Here is a 19773-nt window from a genome sequence, read left to right as displayed (position 1 = left end):
TCGCTTGCGAAACTACCATTGGCAAAATTTCAAGATGTTATAGTGGCGTCTGTAGTAAGTCTGACGCTGCGTTAGCGCGAGGTGAATCATCAGCGCCGCATACTACGCCGAGGAATGGAGACGCGCCCATTGTGATCGCGACTCCCGCTGAGTTTTTTCTCTTATTGCTCGAGAGACGATTTTATTCTTAATTTCTCTCGCGGAGAGTCCACTTTCGTTTTCGTGCGGTGCGAATCCGGTGCGTCTGGACGCAGTGTGTGATTTTAATTTTAGAATAACGGAAACGGGTGCGGGGCGAGCGCGTCGCGGCGACGGTGGTCGCGTTTTCTCGTTTATTTTCCGATCGGCCTTCGCATGAATGGGATGCCGCCGGGGCGTCGGGCGCCCGGTCAACGTTCAGCCGACGGCCGCTTTCATTTCAGTCGCGGACACTCAATAATATCGAATGGATTTATGGCTCATTAAGCCGTGCACTGGTCGGTGCTCGCGGCGCATTCCTCGCGCTCCCGCTGACGGGGCTGACGGGCCGCGATTTGTTAAATAAACATAATTTCGGTTCGTCGAACTGCGCCAGAATAAACACGCTGTCCGTTCTAATACGGAGAGTGAAAGCCGCGTGTCGTGGCGGCTGATGGCGGGTGATGTCGGGTGGTGGTGTGTGGTGGCGGGTGGTAGCGGGTGACAAATTCCTCGCCACGTGCCGCGTCTTACACTCGCTGTAACATGAGCGGAAGGAATGCGCCCCACAGGATTGGAAGCCATTCAAACTATTCGTGTTAACATGACAAGGTTCTCTATCGATCAACTGATCAACTGTACCGCTACTAAATCAGTAAGTTCAAGTATCAGTGTCGACCGTGATCGTAAACGTAAGGTCGTATGTCACTATCATTACTAGAAATACTACAATAGACGAGACAAAGTTACATTCATACAGTGATACCGCTAGTTGTTTGTAGCGAAACATTGAGCATTAAAATAGAGTATTTATTATGCACTTAGGACATTAAGAAGTTGGTTAGAATGGCTCATTAAGTGTCTTAGTTTATTCTAACGTTGGTATTATCTGACGAGTAATTACGAACTAAACTTTTAGGTGGGAAACTCGCAAATGCACTTTAGTAACGGCGGGGCGCACGAGTTTATGTGCTCGGTCGATGTAATGTTTTCATACAAATGCGTTTGTCGTGTTAAAAATGTTCCGAGACTCTTCAATGATCATAAAGAATGGAATGCTCACGTGTAAATCTTAACCTTCTAAGGTTAACTATTTTTATTGAATATTTAATTGAATACATAACTCTTTCAGGTTGTTACCACATAAATCGATCGATAGTCGATTGATGATAGTGTACTATAAATAATAGAAGTAAAAGAAGTTAAAATTTATTGAAAATTGGTCAATTGCCGATTGATAGTTAAACAAAGAAGTCAGTCTACAAAACAAAAGTTAAGTTTTACTACAACAAAATTAAATTTAGTTATTCTATAGTCAACCGACCATTTTCTTTGATAAAATGTCGGTTGACTAGTGTGGCTACACCCTTACAGAAATACAGTCTCATATCTGTCTTAATTCCTAAGTGGTTTATGGGATTCGAGTTCAAATCCCATCGCAAATAAGGCACAAAGAGGAGGGCGTGCGAAATGTTTGCGAAGACCAAACATTTGTGAGTCGGTGTGAGTCGGTTAGAGTCGGTCAGCTCAAAACACGACGCTCAACCGACTCTGTTTGCAAATGGATAAAAATTGACAATATTTACCTTTGAGTTTTCTACCCACACAGATATGGGTGCTGTAGGGTTGCCACGCACTTTAAGTGTGCAACAGGTCACAATTTAGATACAATTTCAAAACTTTTATAAATGTGTGATTGTTTTGTTTTTTATACAATCGTAAAATACATTTAGTTGCAATCAATGCTATCATAGGTCGAATTAACTTCGATTAGAAAATCAATTATAATATCGTTTTAGTCATCTTCCGGTGTTTTTAGAGCATCGCGTTGATTTTTCTTATTAAACTAGGCAGAAGCTAAAGTTCTCAAACTTAAAGATTTTTTCAGTCCAAAAGTTAATCCAAATGAATTAAACTGAAATACCGTAACGTATCCACAATTTACATACACGAAAAATACGTGTTAAGCTAATATCAAAATACTAATAAAAATCGTGTAAAACACCCAGTTAGATGTCGCCAGCCCTGGTCCGAGTGAGTGAGTCACTCCGGCCGGAGGTCAGCATCACTATTTAGGTAAAAAACTCGGCCCTATACATAGCACATAACTGAGCGACTGGTTTAGCTTGACGACCGATCGACTAAGGTTGAATTATTACTTGTCCTAAATACTGACACTCGTGCCAGCTTTGTTTTAAGTCTATTTTTACCTGGATTTAGGTTTTGTGTATAAATTAGAGATATTTTGAAAAAGAGATGCTTTGAGAAAGCAATTAAGTACCTATTTTTAAGAGTGATGAATTTTGTATTTCGAATGACATCTGAAACTGAATCTCTGTCTCATCTGAAACCTTTTTACTATGTACTTAATTGTTATCTAATATCGAAAAGTTTCGTTTGTTGCCCTTGAAGACCTATCTATACATATATGTAATGAAATATCTGTTAGATTTTTGAGAAAAAATTACAGGAATCTTTACAAATGTAAAGATTCCTGTCATGTCAATACAGTCTGTGTTAACTCGAAAATTCAAAACTAAATGAATATTATATTATTACCATGTAAACAAACCTAAGCGCTAACAAACAGAAGGATATAACGGTCCTTCAAGTCAGTAGAACTGATAAATAAATACGCAAAATCAAACCACGTCAGTCGTTTCCGTTGATCCGCTTACAATAATAATGAAACATTTGCTTTTCAGATTAGGTTTAGTATGGCGCTTAAGTAAACATACTACTCGTACTTGTACAAAATTGATCATGCGGCATTTTCGTAACCAGAGTTAAGATGTTTTATAATAAACTAGCTGACCCGTGCAACTTCGCTTGCGTCACCGAAGAGAGAATGGGTCAAAATTTCCCCCGTTTTTGTAACATTTTTCGTCGCTACTCCGCTCCTAATAGCCGTAGCGTAATGCTATATAGCCTATAGCCATCCTCGATAAATGGACTATCTAACACTGAAAGAATCTTTGAAATCGGACCAGTAGTTCCTGAGATTAGCGCGTTCAAACAAACAAACAATCAAACAAACAAACTCTTCAGCTTTATAATATTAGTATAGATTAGTATAGATTTAACTTTACGTATTCAAAGATAAAATTATAAAATAAATCTCTTCCCGTAAATATTATAACAGAAAAATAAAGCTAAAAAACCGGAGTCAAAATTATCAAGAGGGTATTACATAAAGAGAGCAAAAAAAGCATATTTGATATTAATAATACTTTAAACACTAATTACCCGACTACGCGACGCAAAGGAAGGTAATGTGTTTTAATTGGCACTGCATTATTAAACAACGATATGGTGCTTAAACAAACACGTGCACCGAGTCTTTGTTTATTCCCCACGTTGATTGTCCTGCCGACTACTCGTGTGACCTTCAAGACTCAAGACACACTGGACACCTCCACGCTTGTTCAGAAGACCAGTATAAGTTGAACTGTTTTGATCAGCCATTTAAATAAATGCACATGTGTTTAGACACCCGGAACTGTACATACCAGACGGTTTTAAATATATTCCGTATTTTGTAAAACTCCGGTGACTCACCTGAAACAAAAAAATACAGAAATTAGGACTGAATTGAAATGTGCGCAGGAGTTGAATGCACAAAAAATGATGTTCATAAATCTTGAATCCGTGGGAAGGTATTAAGAATTGGGGCCATTTTGTAAATTAATATCTGGTGTAACCTTTAATTTAGTTAGCAAAACTAATATTGTAAATGCTAAAGTTACTCTTTTTGTTGTGTTTTCAAGGGTAAAAGATCAAGTTAATTTTGATAAAGCTTCTCGAGAAGATATTTGGTTCATTCAAATCCTGAATTCACCTTTAGGCCACAGGATATTTTTTAATCTCCCTCCAACAGAGAAAAGTTTATATAGTGTCAGCCTATAGAGACTTGATCATCTTTATATGAGCAAGATTTTAAATATATACTCAAAACTATTATTTATCTCCGTGAATAAAAAAGCTAAGTAAACATAACCCGTTCCTCTACTCCAGGACGAGTACTCCTTGCCTAGCAGTGGAACATTAATGGGTTAAATTTATTCATAAACACAGCTATGGCAGTAAATCACATTAGCAAATCGCGAGACACATTGAAGGTCAAACGTGTGTTTATCAGTGCTCCAACAATCTGCATATTTACTTCAACGGGTTCCATTCATGCGACTTATCAATGATAGTGATCAATGGCGACGCGGAACTGGTGTTTTATCTAAGATCAACTACTTTTCTTAATATAGATCGGACTGTGATGGGAATTATTTTGTCACTAGCTGACCCGCGCAATCCAATAAGAGAGAATGGGGGAAAATTTTCCCCGTTTTTGTAACATTAATTACTGGTACTCTGCTCCTTTTGGTCATAGCGTGATGATATATAGCTTATGTCCTTTCTCGGGTATCAAAATATCTCCATACCAAATTTCATACAAATTGGTTCAGTAGTTTAGACGTGATTGAGTAGCAGACAGACAGACAGACAGACAGACAGACAGAGTTACTTTCGCATTTATAATATTAGTATGGAAGTATGGATAGTTGTATGTAAATTGGTGGAATGAGGAGTATTTGGGATACGACGGTAGCAGAAAATATTCGCAAGATAGGCTCCAAGCTGAAGTTACAAATAAAACAATACTTGAAACTTGATTGATATATCGATTAAGGGAGTTTCCAACTTCAGGTCAGATTTACCCCCATAGATAAAGTCGCGCTTTTTCCCATAGGGGTAGGCCATAGGAATGCTGCTCGGTGCAATCCTTACAAACTTCCACGATATTTTATGATCAACACGATATAGGTATGAATGTGAATGAAGCAAGGGAGCTTCATTCAAATTCATACCTAAATCTTGTCATACTTATATTTGGGAACGATTATGTCGTTTCAAGAATTATTTTTTGACAAAAGAATATCCGGAGCATAACCCAGAATATTATTATTTCCATAGATTTGGCTTTAAAACTGTCTTGAGACAAAATAGATCTTCAATAACCTATTAGCAAATTGTAAAGGACAACACATGATTACATTTAATTTTGCCGTACTACAAAGGCAACTAAAAGACGCAAAATCACTCAAACATCTTCATACTTAACACACTCATCAAATACATTCCCTACATGAAATCCTCATAGATTGATGTGTTAATTCGGTGCCAGTGGAGGCAGACATGTTGCAACGCGCGTGGGTGTGCGGTCACTACTCTGCGCCTACGCATGCCACCAAATAGGTGAACACACTGGACATTGTAGGCACCGCTGTGGCGAAATAGTCCACTGTTATTATAGAAGGCTGTATGTTCTTTATTTCTTGTTTTAAAAAGATGGAATCAAATTATTATTAAGAGTCCCCTAAGTCTTAATACTACTTTGAATATTGAAATAGCGTATAGTTTTGATAATTGACAACAACAACAAACAATTTTGACTTTTAAAGTCACAGAATTTTTAATTTTATATGACTTTAAAGAAGAATGAATGAAGATATGCAGACGTTCAGCTCAAATATCGCGAAGTCACTGTTTATTAATGGATTGTCTACGAAAAAAGTTGCTTTCCTTACTGATTATGGCTTTAAAGTTTCCAATTTTTATCGTTTCAACTATACACAAGAAAACTTTAAGTCGAATATGAAAAGTGTTACTGACGACCTAAATAAACCTTTAGCGACATTTTAAACGAAAACCTCAAGGATTTCATAATACCCAAATAAATAAAGAAATAAATAGATATAGCAATGTTAAATAAGGTAATGATTGAATACAAGTATGATTGAAGTTAATTGAATGTTGAATAAATGAGAAGCGTCTTCAAAATAATTGCTTAATGAAGAGACAGAATGATGGCGCCGAGTGGTGGAAGGATGACTTGGACATAAACGGACATATTTTCAGACTTTCGAATGATTATGTAATTTAAGAGACATTATGCATTGACGTTAACTCGTCACTATAAAATTGTATGATTAAGGCCCGAATTTATAGTGTTTCTTTCGTTTTTACAATTGTTTATCACATTACTTAAGGTCCACTTAAATAATAGTAGCCTTTGTCCTTAGATAGTCAAGGATATTATCTGTAGCACTGCTATTATTTGTCTAAGTTGGTTAAGCTGTTTTCAAGTAAAGAATTACAAACCAACTATCATACTTTCATATTTATTATAGTAGTATGCATCTGCCAAAAGTGTTAGATTGATTTCTCGAATAAAGTAATAAAAAAATTTCCAAAACTAGGCCTTTATTTTAGTGATTAGTGCTTTTCGAAAACCCAGTCGCAAGGGTGACTTACCTACTGTTTCCCAGCGACTGTAAAGTGCGTAATCCCAAACACGCTTCACAGTTTCATCACCCAATCACGAAAGAATTAACATAAATCCGATACAACAACATGTAATAATAACGAGAGGTACTGTAATTGAATTTGTCTGTCATCGTAAAAGGTCTTCGTATCACATAAATTATTCTATAATAAACAAATTACACAGAAATTATGATATTTACATAAATGAGGTGCATATACGCCGACGCGGCGGCTCAAAGGTCGCTGTTTCTCAATAGAAAATTCTTAACGCTGTGTATTGAAATTATTGTAATTGTGTACTTTTCGAATTGAGTGTTAATGAGTCGAAGGTTTTATAAGATTTTATCTGCTTTCAAACGTCTATGCCTTTATCTGGATTAGCCTTGAAGGGACGGTGAATGAATAGCTATTATTAAGGTGCTCGACCCAGATTGTACGAGCATACTAATATGAATCATTGGAAACCAAAAAGTTAAGGTTTTTAAAGGACATTCATATTTGTATGTAATCATATTGAAACAGTAGTCTTTTTTTGTAGAACGGTTCGGTTTTTATACTTCAAAATGTATTAAACACAATTCCACAATAAATTATAGAAACCTATCTCTAGTTATCGCTTTATCTACTCATGATAATCACATGCTAGTTCATTCAAAAGATTTTCATTTTACAACAAGCAGACAGACAGACAGACAGACAGACGCGACGAGGAGACTTCATTTTGTATGTAGTGCTTCTAGTCGCTTTTTTTGTCTCTTGCTCGTTTTTGAGTCGTAATACCATTGACAGTTGCTATTTAATTTACATAAAGGACCACTTGATACAGTAGGAGGCAATCCTTGCGCTTTATCTAAGGCAGTGGTCACAATCAAGTCCACCTCGCAATATCCCTTTTTGACCATGAAATAGTTGTTTTTGATATCGTTGACTCAGAAACTCACGATGAAATCAATGCAAATGTTTTTATTGTAGCGTGGGTACCTTTATAGAGGAAAGGAAGTTTGTTATCGTAATATTATGGATACCATTGTTTTTGAAATACAGCTGATGATTTTAATAAACGGTGTTAGGCCTTGAGTCGTATGCTACATAACATCCCTTTAAGAGCTATGTTTTTCTTTATCGTAATAATAAATAATAATTAAGAATGATTCTATTATCAAATGAAATGTTACTTTATGAGTTGTATACCTAATGTATGTCTCTCAAACCAATAACCGGTTTTAAGTGAAAGGACAAGACCTAAGCGCTTTTTTTCTGTACATTTGAGCTTGTTTTCCATAAAAGAAGAATTATATTATAAATACAATAACAGTTAAAATTTCCAGTCGAATGCTAAACTTGGAAGTTATCCAGAATGTTCTTAAATAGGTGAAATATTTGCGAGTTTTGTGCCAAAGTTGTAGTCGTTAGTTCGTCTGGAGTTGTATAATGGAGTCTGGAGATTTCAGTTACAGTTAAGTGCATTAAGTGCTGAACTTTTCATGTGCGATATTATTTATGATTAGTTTCATTTGTTTGTTTCACGCTGGCATCCCTGGAGTATCGTTTGTGTATGATATTTGTTTAGCTGGTTTTCTTATTACGATATAGCAGCGAAACTTTGTATGGGCTGTTTTGAACGTAAACTTTTACGTAAAGAGTGGGTTTTGTACGGTTTTACTTATAAAAACATACATACCCAATAGTAGCAGACTCAAAAATATGATAAGGGGTTGTGTTAAGTGACGTTCGGAGTCTTTAGGTAACATTTTGAATTCCACCTTAGTGCTATGTAAAAGAGATACATTCTTGCTTTGGGTCTAAAGGCCTAAACCTTTGGCCACTGCGCGTGGTAGCCTAAATGCTTTTGCTCCTTACCTATCACTGGTTTAGTTAGCTTTTAATTTACTAAAATATGTAGTTAAATACATAGTGTGTATAACACTTAAGACCACACAAAGTGTAGTAGATGGCAGTAGCAATTTATTAGCGACGTCGACCTCAGCGCGGCGCGACCACATTCGTTCACATTGATCCTGATGATGCGCCGGCGCAGCGACAATCACTGCTCTAACTAGTTTTATGTCTATGAATCATTTACTAATGGCGATTGTACTGATATCATTGAGGAAATAGCTCTCTCTGATATTGATTAATTTAAGATTACTTTACGACTGTTATGTTCGAAAGGGTACAAGTGTAAACATTCACATTTTATCACAATGGTAGCCGAACTTAGTTATCAATGTGAAATGCGGGGTATTCCTTTTCGAGTATCCTGTTAATTACTATCATAGCAGAGACAGCTAGACAGTATATAAAGGGCTGAGGAATGACTTAATTCTAAGTAACATTCTGAGTCCCATGTTTTGCCTCAGCTATGCATACATGATGAAGACAACAAAAAATTCAAAGTTAAAGGTAACCTGGTGTGCTGGTCAGATAATACCACTGATCACAAACCATCACCGATTATTACAGACCTAATAAATCATTGCTTCTCAATCATCAGTCTTCTAAGGATTTAAATTGAGGGACATCTTCAATATTCGGCCATAAGCCCAGAGTAATCATATAGTAGTTAGAATCTTGAAAGTCTGATAACCAGTCTTACCGAAGGGTATCGTGTTATAACCCAGCTAACTGGGTTGTGGAGGTCAGATAGGCAGTCGCTTCATGTAAAACACTGGTATTCAGCTGCAACCGGCGAGACTGGAAGCCGACTCCAACATAGTTCGGAAGAAAGGCCGTAACAAGTTATCATAATTCAGAGATTTTTTCGTCAAGTGGTGTAAGTGCTGGTGATGTGACATAATCTAATCTCTCTTATATTTTCACTTATAAGTTATAAGCACATTTCTGATGTAATCCGTGTTTTTGTAACGTCAATATTTTTGTATTGAAGTACACTTAAATCGTTTATAGTAACAATATTGTGATTTGTATGTAATAGATGTTGATACATAAGATCATTGATTTTTTGCCTATATAATAAGTGAAAGAGGATAAAAATTATTTAAATTATAGAAAGCTTTTAATCTAACTCTAACCAAGCCCCGCCGTTTTACTCGCGTACATCCTAAAGCTTCTTTCTGCATACAGGTCAAAAGCAAAGTTTAACTCTAAAAAAAGAAAAACTGATAGTTTCGTAGATGAGCACGAAATAAATAAACAAAATATTATTATTTAGTAAATAATAAGTTATTTCTTCTTAGACCAAAAAATATTTTAAAATATATTTATTTAATTACAAAATTAGATTTATTATTACACCATAGATAACAGATACAATCATGTAACATAATTTATCAAAAGAGTACTTAGATGAATAATACAAGGTAGTAACAAATCAAACATGTCTAATATTATATTATTATTACATTAGAATGTTAATAGACCTCCTGGCAAGTGCGCCGGCGCTTGCGCAACGATTCTTAATTAGACGCCATTGCACACAACGCCATCTATTGATGTCATTCCATAAAATTGTATTGTAAGAAAAGAAAATGCTTTATTATTCTAGAAGATATTTGAACAAAGAGTGTGAGCTCGAGTTTTATCGTTCCCTTCGTGAGATCCGCATGAAAATCCGTTCAGTACATTTTGAGTTTATCGCAAACATTACCCTTCTTTATAGAAGTTGTTCTTAAGATTCTTTCATTCCTATGTAAAATTAAGTATTATCAGTACCTATTTAATCGTCGCTGGACAAAACACTCAAAATAATACTGTGCAGTGTCATACGAATTTACAAACCAACATGCTTGCAACGTCATAGTTGAACAATGCACTGAAGCAATTCATAATCAATTTCAAATTCACCAAACCTAGCCAAAAAAATACCCACCACAAAAAGAAAATATTTTTTAATCCTACAAAAACTACGGCTCACAAGTAACTCATCTAACTGAGTCCTTTCTTAATATTCTATTTCAAATTCGCCAAAGCTAAGCAACAAAACATCTATCGCCAAAATAAAAGTTCGCAATCCTACAAAAACTACGGCTCACAATAAACTCATCTTACTAAGTCATTTAACATTTTATATGTTAAATGAATGTCAGTCATTTTATATTTATGTAAATATTTTGTTTTTTTAAATTATTTCTAGTTTAGTTTAGTTTTTAAAAGTTACTTATAGTTAAGTTTTATTGTAATAAATTTATTTTTTATATATAAATTAATTTAAATATAACATATAAAGTATCATTGTTATTCACAAGCTTGACTATATTCGGTATGCATATTTCCTATCAGATATGGTGATTTAATTGGCATGCAAGCGCCGGATCGTCGGCCGGTGTGGCCAATTAAATATATTCATAGCAATAACTCCTTATATGGTAGGTACACGTGACATCGGTCGTGTTTGTGACAAACGATGGGATTTAAAATCCTAGGTAATTAGATTCGGTTTAGTCTGAGCTTATTTATATGTGTGAATGAAGGAAGTAGTTTCAGGAATTAGTGCACTTATTCTGAAATTGATTGATAGAAGGCAATGGCTAGATAATCATAGCTACTTAAAATATATATTCAAGTCTTTATGTTTGTTGTGCAATCCTGCCTGTTCGTCTGTGACGGTTTCACGCCTAAACTGCTAAAGTAATTTTGATAAAATTAGCTAGGTTTTAAAAAAAAGAGACTTTGACTAAAAATCACCCGAAATCTTTTAGGACGGGTCAATTTGCGAGTAGGGACGTATATACAAATACGTTAATATAAATAAATATAAAGTTAATAAATTAACATCATAATGCTTAGCTAATGTATGAAGAAAATCAGTCAATTTGATTCAAACGTGGGCGTCTTGCACATAACTTTACTACCATTTTCGTAAAATTGACAATTCTTAATAGAAAATGTGTGTATTTGACAGCTTTATGGGATACACAACTTCATAATTTTTATAAATTTGGGTAACTACCTAAACATATTTTAGTAAGACAATTTCTTGCCCGTGGTTTCTATCAAGTTTTATTGCCAACCTAAAAAATATTAGGCTTATTATTAGAACACGACCGTCAGTTACGTTTGCACTGACAGAAATTATTTTCAACAAACAATAGCTCTTTTCCAGGACACAAAACATCAGATTCCTAAACACTACAAAATCTTTAGACTTTTAGACTTAGCATTATAAGTGTAATAGCAAAACTAAGTAACGAAGTTTCATCCGCAAACAATGGTGTGGATCATATGAGTGTTTCACGTTAATTTTAGGACTTTATGTACCACTGTAATAACTGTAATATAATTGTTAGGTAATTGTTCCTAAATAAATAAATAAATAAAAAAGCTACTCTTCCGTTCAAATGATTACCGTCAAATATCTATCCATATTAAAAAAAAAATACATAAAGACAAATTTCTATGAACACACGTAATGCAATCTTGACCCGTACAAATACGTACTCAACGGACCGGTCATTCATCTGGTGTTAAAGAGGTCCATTGAGAACCCACGCGAGCCGTGTGAGTGTCGTGAGTGTGTCGTGTGTGTGTCGTGACCCTGCCTGCTAAAAATACCCCCGAGATAAGGTTCAGCTGTAGTCCATTGATAGCGTTCATTGAAGAAGTTTGTCAATGGTTCGGTTGATGAAGGAACGTTATTCTACATATTATTGACTTATTGATGAGGTATAACTAGTAAATTCATTGGCGTATGTTGTTTGGGTGTTTTGTGAAACTTTGATTTAATTTTTGAATGTGATTGAAATAATATGTCAAGTTTTTAATTCGTTGGATAACTAACTTTTCGGCTGCATAAAAACATCAAGAACTAAAGTTTATCTCCAAATTATTGTGAATATGTCTATACTCTACACGAACTTTACCCAATTTACCTTAAAACTAAGTAAAAATCATAAGAAACTCGCACCTCGCTCTGGTAGAACACCATAAAACAATTTCCACAAAACTGGAACAAGTGAGGTCATGGGAAAGACGGCGGAAACCATGGAACAATGATACTGAGGTTCACGAAACATTTGTAGGGCTGCCCACACTTACTTAGTGACTTTAACGTACAGATTACTTGGTGAGGTATACAATGCAAGTAGGTATATTGGGGTATACATCGAATAAATATGTAAAACTCGTAAATAAAATGTGTTTGTTTTTTTTCAAATATCAGGTGCCACCCAATTAATCTACTACTACACTACTTGGGATACTACTCGCAAAATGCCTACCACGATGGCTAATTTATAAATGGGGACTGCACACCTTTAAGAACTGTTCATCAAATAATTTTCGGGTATGAATGTTTCCTAATTTTTTTCCTTTAATGTAAAGGCAAGTGCTGTTACACACATAGTTTCGAAAAACAGCTTTTTATAACTTAAAAAATATATAAAGAATGTGTTTGACAGCCCTTAAGTTCACGAAACAAGGGAACGCAATGCAATTACGCAGACGATTTCTATTATATGCATTTACAATACAATTATATGGAGTTTAACATAATTAAATGCAATTTTGAACACGATTACATCTATGAAATGGATTATACCAAGTAAATTGGTAAACGGTGGGACCATGGGATCGAAAAATTGCGTAGAAATAGGTTACATGGGTCATTATGACCCCATTGTTAAATATAACCATAACTTGTGATAATTATAGTTTAGTTTAGTCTATCCGTAAGATTAACTAGCCATTTCAGGGCAGAAAAAATGATCTCGACACGATACAAAGATAAGTCAGGAATGAAAGTACACTGGACTCCTGTACCAGTTACGTCTTGATAATTACTTACGCACTGATTTAGAGTGCCTAAATAAAATCCTTAATAAAAAGTTTCTAGTGGGAAACGAAACTCACTATTCGTATCTTCAAGCGACAGAGTAGCTATAACTTCATTGCGTTACACGCGCCGTCAAATCAAAAACTAGATTCTGTGTCAGATTGACCCCGGGCTACATTGACCCACGAAATATTACAATATTAATGACAAAAGCTTTTGATACGGCCGTTTACTAATTCAGTTCAATGGAACATAATTCAATTGAGAATAATGTTTCATATTGTTGGATAGCCGAAACCGACAATTTGCAGTCGTTACACAGATTACTAACAATCGCCTAAGGAGCACAACCATTTGAAATTTTGATGTTTCATCAAGATAAATAGTTGGCAAGATTTTAAGATTTATGACTTGGATTTGTGCTCATAAAAACATATAATTTGTTTGTTCGCAAATCTAAATGCTTAAATGTCCTCCAGACCAAATATAGTGTATTAAAACTTTTATTATGTTTAACTAATAAATTATTCCGATACTAAAATTGACAAACCTATTATAATATCTTTCACAGCTTATCAAATAATTCGTTAATTCCGTTGAAATATTTTTCTTTTGATTTTCGTTGTTATTATTTTTTTAGATAGTTCAAGAATTTACCTCCATTAAGGAAGGTAGAGCCAATAAAAAGACCTGGCAAGATTTAAAAAAGAACATTCTACAAAAAAAGAATAGGCACATTTTGAAAATAAAACAAAACACATTTCTTTGTTCCAACGATGATAAAACAAGGAACATTAAAAACAGCCTGTCAATTGTCATATGATTGTCATTATGTTTGTTTGTCCTAAAAGTGCTCGGTCACTGTCGCCGAGACAGCCTTGCGGACACTCTGAAGGGTCAGCCCTACGATATTAATCGCATTCATCATAATATTGGACGAGGAAGTGTGTCAATATTTGATACAGGGTTAATTTTTTTGTTGATTAAAAACATATTTGTTAAGAGCAAGAACTGTTTCAAAAACAATCTATTGTTGGATGTTTCTGGAACTTAGATTTCTGAGTTTTTACCAAACGCAAAACGTCTTTAATATATTATTTCATCTCGTTCTTATGTAAAACATTTTAATAGAGTTTGTTAAACCTGCCAGGGATCCTTAATAATGAAAAACCCGCTATTCAGTATAGTTAGATTAGACGCAAATAATTTGAGGAAAATTCTACATACACTTTCGGCACATCTACTCAGAATAATGGCCTTTTCAAAATAAGTAGAACTAACGTTACAAAACGAATACATGGGAATTTTGAAGAAGATCCCATCGGTACAATGTGCTTAGATTTAAATAAACGAATGATGGGGCACGTCTATGTCATAAAACATAATCTGTTGCAATAAATTCCTTCGCAGACATCACGGCGGCCAACGGTTATTGGCCTGTCTGTACAAAAACTTGAAGAACAAAGGAATAGATTGGAAATAGCTGATCCGAAATGGATGTGTTATTTTATGAGAAAACCGCACGGTAGCGGTGTTAAGAACAATGACCAGTGTATAGTAATTGTAGATTGTTGCAACTTTGTAGATGAGTTTTGATGGTTTTCTGTGTCTTCGTATGACATACTATTATTGGCAGATGGGTATGGATATCTACTTACGTAGACTGTATGTGTTTAACAACTCCAAGTTATTAAGGATCTATCATAATATTTTTATGTTGTATGTACACTTGATTGACTTGGTACTATGTTATCAGTTTAAAAAGTAAGAAGAAAAAACTCGAGCTATAAGACGGCACCCGGGGGGAGATCTTTCGAACATCCATAAGAGATATCCATAGAGTAATTGGTATTAAATAATCCTAGCGTTGTTCCGTTAGAACAAAAATTAAAAAAAAAAACTTTGAATGCCAAAACGCTAAACGCTTTACTACAGGAAAAGTGTAAGAAATCCTGCCACACAACAGTTAGCAAGCAAATTGCTAACTACATACTAAAACAAACGTAACAAATATAAGTAAGTAAGTAAGTGGACAAATATCTCTTAGTTAGCAATGTTTAAACAACAGAGGTCAATTTGACAGCCCGTTAGTTTTCACACGCACACAATACGCAAGTCTGTACAGTCTACAGTGTCACTGAAGCACATGAGTGTATTTCTTTGAAAGTGCAACAGTCATGTTTTAAAGAGAAATTGTAATAAATTAATTGTTTGCAGAGAATATTGGAACAGGGCCCTTTGAGCTTCATGACAAACATAAATTAGTGTGTTATATTTGATTTATTGCAAGTAACGTTGTTTTTAGTCTTTTTCCAGTTAAGAAATTAAAAGTATTTGTTAAATACACTCTTCATTTTGTTAACAATTGTTTTAGTACAAAAAACGATTTTATTGCAAGGCCAACCCTGTTAAGATTTGTCAACAAAAACTTAACAACTAAGTATTTCTATAATTTCCACGAAAGGGCAGTTTTATACTCCTTTGAATCTTACTAATATTTTAAATGCGAATGTCGGTTTGAATGTAAGGATGTTTGTCACGCAAAATCTGCGATGGATTTTGACACAGATTTCTGAGCAATGAGCATACATCATTACTTTACAGTGTAATCAACATGGAAGCCTTATTGACATAATATAAATAATTATAAAGACATACTTTACAATTCCTTCCCCTACTTATAGACGCCAGGTAACGACATTACGAAATAACGCGTAACATTTTTATCCGGCTGCTAAGATAATCAGTAACATAGCTGCGTAATGAAGATAATATGCGATAAATGACATATATTTATGTCACTTATGACGGGGTGATAGGCGGCATTGTGATAGGGCTGCCATTGTCGAATCATCCCTAATGCAGTTTATTATGATTTGTTTTATCATGACAATGTATTATATTTATAAAATGTAGATGAAGCTTTTGCTATTTTCAACTTAACTAAAAGAAATCTTAGAAAATGCGTATTGTTAGATATAGAAATTGATAAAATGTAATATTTTTTTGTAACAATGAAAGCTTCAGTTTTATTTGGCTTTTTAGAAGAAGAGAAAATTGAAAAAAGTTTATCCAATTGTAAAAATTGTAATATTTTTTAATCTTTAAACCTGGAATACAAAAATGCTTGGTCCATTCTCCTTAAAATTGTTCTACTAATCAGTGGCAACCCTACACAAACTGGCGACAGCTGACAATAGCATAGACACTAATTGCATAGAGACGCGATTATCGGTTATTTGTGCGCGCGAATCACGTCAACTGGCAACATTGCATCGATATATGGCGACACTGGCAACACTGGCCGTTGCCATGTGATGCAAGTGTCGTCTTGTTTACGTGCCAGTGGGTTATTAAACTACTAGTTGAAGCACTCGGCTGCGCCTGCACTGATAGATAGTACTGACCGGATATCGTCTCAATTTTTATTGTTTTTGAGGATCACAGACTATAATTGTAGGTCATATTTAATATTTGAATGCAAAATAAAAGAATTTCATTTACTACACGTAAATAATCCGGAAAAATATAGATGTTATGACTTTTGCACCAGTCATCTTCCGTACTTAATTATATTATTACCGGTCGAGAGAGGAATACAGCATATCCTAACTACATTATCTATACACAGCTGAAACTAGTACTCAATCAGAAGCTCAAGAAATACCTTCAAACATTATTTATTTTGCCACCCCCTCAAATATCTTCGCAGCTTCTAATCCGTATATCAATCTCAATTGTCGGTCCATATCGAGATGAGTATCTCGCATCTGTGATTCATCTGCGGCATCCCCAACCACTTGTTACATTTGTAGGGGGATGCTGGGGGAACACCCTTAGGAATTAAAGCCTATCATTTGAAGATTGTGTTTGATAAGCTGGTTTATTGCGGTCCTTGTGAAGTGTAGCATTTATCTTTAATATGAAAATTTTGATGTATTATTGACTTTTTGAATTCGGGTGTTCGTAAAAATTTAAGTACCTACATATTAGGTAAGCATGTGGAGTTTAATAAGGTATTTTAGCCTATATGAATGAATTTTAAGCTATAGCACGTGGATGTGAGAGATGCAGCGATTGCCTATTGGACCTCAAGAACCTATAGTGACCTGGGTTATAACACGATACCCCTCAGTAAGACTAGTTGTTAGACTTTCAAGCTCCTGACTACTAGTAACGACTGTCAAAGATCTTGAAAAATTATTTCTTTAAGAAATAATAAACTAACTTTTATAATAAAGCCGTTATATTTCCAGCCTAGTCTAGATATTGCCAACAAAAAACAAACTCTCTATTAATATTACCGTAGTACTAAGAAAACCTATTTTCTTTACTATTCAAGCGTAGTAAGCAAAAAGTTAAATAACTGAAGCACGTATCCATGTCTATGGTAGTCTAGCCAGTGTTTTTTTTACCATAGATTTTTAATTACTAAGATGGTCGATGTATATTTTATGAGAGGCGCGGGCGCCGGCGCCCGAGTGTTACCGATTTCGCCCGACGACGCCCGAAAGCGTGGACGACGCGATAAGATTGTATGACACATAGATATAGGCATTGTGAATTGTTTGATAAGGAATGATAAGGTGATACTTTGTGATTAAGATATGTGGGTTTTGTTTAAAATGAGGTGAAACACGCGACTTTAAACTTTTGTGAGTGGAAGATAATTTTATGTTATTCCCCTACTTTTACGTACAGTTAATGGTTTTTCATTAACAGTCAGACATTTAAGTATTAGTAATTTAGTAAAAACACTACTGATATTACTGACAAAAGTAGGAAAATTAAAAGATTTTTCGTTATAAGTGTGCTGAATTAAAAAAACATTTTTAGATGGTATAAGATTACTTTTGTTATGAGACGTTTTGTTATAAATATAATTAAAAATTCAATATTTCGTTGGTACACGATAACAGAGGCGCCCATAGCCAGTTGTGCTCATCGGTCGGTAAACGATCTGTGGGTTAAGCAACCCTTGGCGCGGTCATTCCATAGATGGGTGACCGCATAGTGGTATTTGAACTGGGCGTCTCCGTGCTTCGGAGGGCACGTAAAAAGTCGGTCCCGGCTGTTATCTACTAAGGTAACAGTCGTTAAGCCATGTCAAAGGCCTTCGGGCGGCTTGAACAACTTTGACACTAGGTTGACCACTGACCATACGATAATAAGAAGAAGACACGATAACAGTCAAAAGCAAGACTCTTTTCTTTACACGTCGTACAAAGAACTCAGTCAATAAATCGTAATATTATCAAATTCGCAATCGGCCATATTTCGTCGGAGTACAGTTGGATGCGCACACATCATCACTTTAGCTGTCATTATGTTTACACATCAGAAATATGTTCAAGTGAATTAACGGGTTTCTTAAGATATTTCAATTGAATTAGTGAACAGGAAAATTGTTTGTAAGGATCGTACCAAGTGCTCTTTGGTCTCTGCCTACCCATAAGGAAACAAGGCGTGATTTTAGGTATATATGTTTTATGTATGAAGATTGTTTTCTACTAACAGTTTTGAAAACAATAGGGGAAACTTTTGGGCGATAAAATTTAGTGTATTATCTAGTTAAAGATCTTGTATCGCGATTTCCTATATTCGATAAGTTATCGTAACTAGAGTTTTAACATAAAGTGCTTACTTCCTTTGGATAACACACAAAAAAATGCGGTCGACTTGAGAACCTCCTCCTTTATAGAAGTCGGTTGAAAATACTAGATTAGCTGTTGAGTTTCCCATACCAAAAAATCTAGAAAACTCATCAACAGTAACAGTCTCAAGTGAATAACGAAGTAATTTGGTTCAGAAGGACGTTTTAATGTCGAATTAATGTATAAGCTGAGACAAGAGCATCGAGTTGAATTCTAAATACTCCACCATTTTTGCCACCACTATGATATTTGTATCAATAAAATAAACTAACTGTTATTTAAATAAGACCCATATTTCAATACACCTAATCCTGTACTAACGGTATCACTCAATCACTTTCAGATAACCAAGAACGCATTGAGAAAAAAAAACATTCAATTCTCGTACTCCAAAAAGTTTTGATATCAATCAAAAGTCTCCTTGATACTTCAAACGACGCAATATTTTTTGCGCCGTGATGTTGGCATGAACTCCAGGGTTCAAACGATAAGGTCAACGGCCTTTGCGGAAACGATTTCAGAGAGAAAAAAAAATGGTGCTGCGATGAAATTTCATACTTAGAGTCTATTGAGCGTGTAAATGTATGAACGGAACTTTTTGAAGTCATGTTTAGATTTTGTATTTTTTTTAGTTTAGTGTTTTGAAGAAATTAGTTGGAATGATGTATTTGGAGCATAGATTTTACGAATTCGGGGAAGTAATACTATGTGATTAACACAAAATAAAAGTAGAGCTTAAGAAAACTTATGATTAAATTAAGTTTTGTCTAAGAAATAAAGGAGACTTTTATATTGATAAATATTATTTTTACAAAATAACTTATTAAGTGCATTAAACAATGACATTTAGCCATAGAGAAAAGCCGTGTTAAACGATATAAAATATTTACA

The 19773-nt window shown here is 34.8% G+C and overlaps 1 protein-coding gene across 1 annotated transcript in view; it reads right to left on the bottom strand.

The window, feature by feature from the left end:
* The window catches only part of Drak (Death-associated protein kinase related), a 193413-nt gene that overhangs the window by 24046 nt on the left and 149594 nt on the right, over positions 1–19773 (bottom strand). The gene's annotated exons all lie outside the window — the stretch shown is intronic.

This window comes from Anticarsia gemmatalis, chromosome 4 (genome assembly GCF_050436995.1).
Source record: "Anticarsia gemmatalis isolate Benzon Research Colony breed Stoneville strain chromosome 4, ilAntGemm2 primary, whole genome shotgun sequence".
Taxonomy (NCBI): domain Eukaryota; kingdom Metazoa; phylum Arthropoda; class Insecta; order Lepidoptera; family Erebidae; genus Anticarsia; species Anticarsia gemmatalis.
This window is presented reverse-complemented; position numbering and strand designations above follow the sequence as displayed.